Source organism: Diaphorina citri, unplaced genomic scaffold, assembly GCF_000475195.1.
Source record: "Diaphorina citri unplaced genomic scaffold, Diaci psyllid genome assembly version 1.1 scaffold301, whole genome shotgun sequence".
Taxonomy (NCBI): domain Eukaryota; kingdom Metazoa; phylum Arthropoda; class Insecta; order Hemiptera; family Psyllidae; genus Diaphorina; species Diaphorina citri.
In genome coordinates this window covers 1-6,510 of record NW_007377736.1, presented here as the reverse complement: position 1 = coordinate 6,510, position 6,510 = coordinate 1, and positions in this window count along the sequence as shown.

Genomic DNA, 6,510 nt, shown 5'->3' with positions numbered 1-6,510 from the left:
ATCTGAAAAGGTACCTATCCTATAGGTAGGTACTTTGTAGATATTACCTATGTAATTTATGTATGAGGAGATGGGTGGTATTTTGTCAGAACTTGGGTGTAAATATCACCTTGATCAAGCATAAACATTAAAATAAGAAAAATAATTACTGTAGGTACATATTACATCCATATTTGCTTTAGAAAACTCTGTATACGGAGGTATGTATATTTCAAAGTCTCAGCCTCATTAGAACGATACAATCTAATTGCTGTGACAATTTGTCCTCGTAAACATAACTAGAATGCACCTTGGAGAAGTCTATAGGTACCCGTATAGGACAAACATAATCCTACTAATTAATATGCAAAATGTTGGATGTTGAGGCGGCTTACTTGATGAAAATTTGATTTCTGTTGAGCTTTTGATCTATTTGGCGTAGTTTTGAAAAGATCTGGTTACCTAGAAATTAGGCATTCCTAGAATTACTTAAGGGTTTCACAGGAAACTAAAGTTCCCATATCAAATACGAAAGAGTTTTTTTGTGGATCTACGGGAAAAGTTAGGAAGATTGGCCATAAAAGATGAAGATCGTCCTGGCTGCACCAAACATCAGCCGCTTGGCTGAGTTCAATAACAATAGGAATAGGAAACCTATTTGTAATAAGCAGGAACATTGAGACTATTAGCATTACGCATCGTAACATATCGAGTTATAATGTGAACTGATACACATAGTAAAACAATGGGATTATAGAATATAGAGTGTAAGTTTATTTGTGGCAACTTGTATCCCATATAATATAAGTTATAGTAAAATAATATACACAAGTATTGTACTACCCCTTTTACACATTTGAACGTTAATAATGCTTGTAAAACAAGAATGCATCAGTAGGAATAGGAAACCTATTTGTAATAAGCAGGAACATTGAGACTATTAGCATTACGCATCGTAACATATCGAGTTATAATGTGAACTGATAGACATAGTAAAACAATGGGATTATAGAATATTGAGTGTAAGTTTATTTATGGCAGCTTGTAGCCCATATAATATAAGTTATAGTAAAATAATATGCACAAGTATTGTACTACCCCTTTTACACATTTGAACGTTGATAATGCTTGTAAAACAAGGATGCTTCAGTAGGATGATTATGTTTATTCGTAAAAAATCTTTCCCCAGATTTGCCACAAAGTCTTTGATTATCTATGTGTATGAAATGTTCAGCTGTGGCATTGTAAGCTTGCTAGTTACTTCTACATTCGTATGTAGATATCTAGGAGTACTTATTAGGCATGTGTAACTGAAACCGCAAAGTCATAGTCCAAAGTCGATCTCATTTTGACATCCTGGAGCCATTTATACGTCTCGTTCATCAGCAGGTAACTAGGCAATATAAGGCATACCCGCTGGACGTTATAGCAACCCATAGTGATTAATAATCGAGTAATTAAGCTATCAGTAAAACTTATGACGAACTCTGGTTCTATTGCTTTGAAAACACTTTATTTTCAACATGAAATCCTTAATAAGAGACTTATGATCCAAGTTGGAAGATTTATCTGTTCCAGATAGACTTGGGACGTACCCAACAATTAACCGTAATCAATGGGTTCTCGATCTTGCTATTATAATCAGAGAAACATTTCATCGAAGCGGTCAGCCGCGGTGATCAGAATGTTGTCGTGGACATTGGAATTCAAAGCTTCTTGCTTTGGAACTTTACTCACCAGACAATCACCATTGTGGTAGCATTGTTTTGATTGTGGTGAAAATTGAGACATTCTTTTGTCCTTCGAGGTCAAGAAATGTTGTTATTTAAATTTTAGCAAACAAATTAAAAAATTCGTACCTAGGTACAATCCAATATGAAAACCAATCAAACATGACAAGTTTATTGCAAAATCTACTGTTGGTGGTCTTAACAGGTACTTATACAATTTTCATGGACCAAAGTACAAGCTTTTGATATAATAATTACCAATGAAAATCCGCTGTCACTATTCAAAATTCAAACAGTAGGTACTTTCACTATTAAAGTTTAATCCTTTTAGTCCGAGCTTCTAGGTATGAGCTTTATAAGATATCCAAGAATCCAACTTTTGAAAGAGTAAATGACGGGTGATTTGCACCGATTTCAAGATATTTTGATGCCTCTTTACAAAACTTGGGTGCATAATCTTCTGAAATTGATGGCTTCATTGATCGGGTCTTGTGATTTGATTGATTGACTCAAGCTTGTGATCTACTCGCTTTCATTTTGTTTCTTGATCGATTCAGTTCGTTATGAATTCAATTCGTTCGCTGTATATGGAGAGCACAGGTTATTAATAACATGGTAATGTTCTTTGCGTACGCTTTGGAATATGCTCAAAGAACGGACATTGGTATCCGATGTCAATCATTGTAAAGAGTTTATTTGAAATTCCAAATAATCTGGAATACGAGGATTTATATCGTCTCAAGCCTACAGACATAGGAATCATAGGATTACAACTAGGTAATCTCTAATTTGAGCGAAATATAAAATTATCAGTGGAAAAGGCACTAACTAACATTACAAGATTACAACCAATAAAATTCTCACACAGAACCATAAGAAATTGAAATGAAAAATGTTCAACTGAATTTACAGAAGTAGTGAAAGGGGTACCTCTAGAGATTGTTAGAGCTAAGAAGGAAAATTAAACACCATATTTCGTCAGCAATATTCCCCCTGTATGTCGATTACACTCAAGGAGGTCTTCAAGTGAAAATATTTGCTGATACATCTCCAAAACAGGAAGCTGGGAATCACAACACAAGTAAGTGTTCCAAATAAATCCTCTCGTACCATGGGGAGATAAGAAGCTGAGATTTCTGATAATCGTGTTTCCGGCTCTGGACATTTAACAATCAGAGCAGACCAACAAAGTCTACTAGTCATGTAAGAAGAAATCGTAGTGATGTGGATTTTTTAAAAAAAAAAAAAAAAAACATTATAAGTGGACTTCTTCCAGAAAATATTCAAAAGTCCACAATGATTATTTCTATAGGTATTTAGATACTACCCCCGTATGCAAAGGTATTTAGACTATTTAGTGAAAATCTAAAAGATCATCTTATCACACCTTAGAATTAGAACAATTACTTAAACGACAAGTTTCGTATAGGCCATATAGGAATAGGAAACGAAATAAAAGATATTGAACTCAAAGCATTATGTACAACAAGGTGTAAGAATTTGTCATCCTAGTTCCTAGGAGTCTCTGAACTCCGCAATACAAAGCCAAAGCTAACACACATGCATAGGTACAATCACAGATGCTATTGTGTACAAATGTCATTAGAAACAGTTGTAACTGATGTCGATTACACTCAAGGAGGTCTTCAAGTGAAAATATTTGCTGATACATCTCCAAAACAGGAAGCTGGGAATCACAACACAAGTAAGTGTTCCAAATAAATCCTCTCGTACCATGGGGAGATAAGAAGCTGAGATTTCTGATAATCGTGTTTCCGGCTCTGGACATTTAACAATCAGAGCAGACCAACAAAGTCTACTAGTCATGTAAGAAGAAATCGCAGTGATGTGAATTTTCTATAAAAAAAAAAAAAACACATTATAAGTGGACTTCTTCCAGAAAATATTCAAAAGTACATAATGATTATTTCTATAGGTATTTAGATACTACCCCCGTATACAAAGGTATTTAGACTATTTAGTGAAAATCTAAAAGATCATCTTATCACACCTTAGAATTAGGACAATTACTTAAACGACAAGTTTCGTATAGGCCATATAGGAATAGGAAACGAAATCAAAGATATTGAACTCAAAGCATTATGTACAACAAGGTTTACAATCACAGAATTTGTCATCCTAGTTCCTAGGAGTCTCTGAACTCCGCAATACAAAGCCAAAGCTAACACATGCATACAATCACAGATGCTATTGTGTACAAATGTCATTATAAACAGTTGTAACCTGTAAAGGCTCTTCTAGTGATCATTTACTACTCCATATAATATCGCATGCCCTTATTCGGCCAGTGCAAGTTGTCTCCGACGAGGTTCAATTTGTTACGGAAGCAATCTCATATGTTTTATCAATTACTATTATTGCTCCTTGTATTGCTATTAGTTTCAAGAGCACAAAGTTCTGTTACTAATGCAATAACCAACACAATCGAGAATAAATATAAATATAGCGGCTTTATGAACGACACTACAGCCGGCCATATAAATATTCAATCTATGCTTGCTTGTGCCACTGAGCTATGGTATACTGTGTACTATACGTGCTGGATCATATTATAAATAGCTGTATTAAGGAAACAGAAGCTCTCAATTTGTCCCTTATCAAAGAACCTATCATAGGATGGCACCAATGTCAAATCTCGGTCTTGAAGAACTTCTTAACGAAAAAACCACCTTGACGGATATAGAGAAAAGGACCACATTTTCCTTTTGGAAACTGAGACGATTTACCCTCTTCTGAAGCTCATTCCCCCTCTTTTGGCGTGGTAGCGCTTATTGTTCTAAAGTCTAAACTAAACCATTGGATAATGGATATCCAAGATGGCTAGCCATTTTGAAGAGAGGAAATCGTTTCACCTTCAGAAAGTAATATGTAGCCAAGATTATAAATTGTGTTTTTTTCTCATGTGAAGCCACACTGTAAGATTTTTGCTTTCCGATAGAAATATACGACCTCAAAGAGAAACATATCTGGGGAGCTTTTAATATCATAGCCATACACTAGCACTAGCCACTGGTCATTACCTACTGTATCCTCTATGCACCAGGTGGTATCTACAATTCCAGAAACCTAGGTCTCGAAGGAAAATCTACTCCTCCCTTATCTCTCTCTCCCGCTTCCCCATTTATTATTATGAAATGAAAGTGTATGTATCTTCAGAGAATTTGGTAGGGAGTTTTGGCACATCCACTAATCAACTCTCTTTCCTTCCCTCTCGCTCTTTCTCCCGCCTTCTTCCTTTTCTCTTGTGTCATGAGTTCATGAATCATGACTCACGGCAAAGAAAAAACTTCTTCATTTAGGTTTGCACAAAGTTTGATCTGGCTCTGCAGTTAAATAAAAATAAACAAAACGCTTCGAAAGATATGAAAAAAAGTACAACAGGTCTACCTGGAACATCAGATGTATTCAACTAGCTAGAACTAATTTAATATGCATTATGTACAAGTCTGAATTCTTGATTGTAATTGCCCTGGGGTACAAGTCAGGTATATTCCCATTAAATTTATTTGCATAGGCAATTAGTTTCTGAAAAAAAAAAAAAAAAAAAAAAAAACACGATAACAAAAAACACATCTCAGAATTGGAATCCTAGAGAACTTATTATTAATTTATACCCAGACCCCTAACTGGCACGAGCCTAGGTTTTTATTCTACGCTATAGTGTGTGTCATAATTTCGCTTATACCTGGAGGAAATTAAGATCTCCAACGGAATCAGACCGAGCTCTGAAAAAAAAATTACGATGATTCCAGGGTCAGTTTCATTTCAAGGGCTTGCGTGGCAATTTTAATGTAACACCTAATATTCTTATGAGGAGACGGATAGTACCTATCAAAGTACATAGACCACGGTACCAATGATCTGTGGACGCACCGTAGTGTACTTACTAACCAAGTTGCCTACTTGCTACTTAGTGATCATATTGAACCTGTAACCATATTCAAACCCGGTATGGGTAATAACCTCCTCAGTCTATCAGAGAGGAGGTCTGTTATAACGTAGAGGAGATAGAAAAGATTATGATAATATCAGAATTATAAATTTGTGAGGTCTGAGGGCTTTGAATTGTATTCTTCATTCAATATGAAAAGAACTCAATGAATACTTCTTGACCGGCTATATCCTGATACGGATTATCCCATATACAGGATACGCCAGGAAGACAGTAGACCTGATCCAGTCCAACATTTGTAACAGCTCACTCACAGATGACCAACTACATCCTTTCCTTTTATTCTGCCTTTGAATTTTGAATGGTGCATCAACTTTTGAATGGTATAATTATCACTTTGTTTCCCACTTAGTGCTTTGAAGAATCCTTTCTGCTAATTGCAGAGAACTAGGTTTCCAAGTTCTTCAGCCAGGATATCCTATCTTATTTCAATCAGTGGCTAATCGATTGGATCGGGCCTCTGGATTTTCAGCAGAAAAAATAGCCCATACCTATACACCTATAGAGCCCAGTTCTAGTTCCAGACAACTCAGAAGGAACAGACAGTTTTATCAATGAAATCATCGAGAGGTTTAAAAGTCGAATAATATGCGAGTGTGTGTCCCTGAATATTTCTAAAGCTTCGGAGGTACAGCACTTGTGAATTAGAGATATCCAAGAACACATTCATTCCAGAAGACTGTTTTAATTTTTGGTTCAATTCATCTAATAGTTCGACCAATCAAAATTCAGGTAAGAATAACAAAGTATGTCATTTGTTGGACAATATACAAAGTAGATAGGGAGATACAATCTTTTAAACTGTGTGAGAAACTATCCAAACGCCAT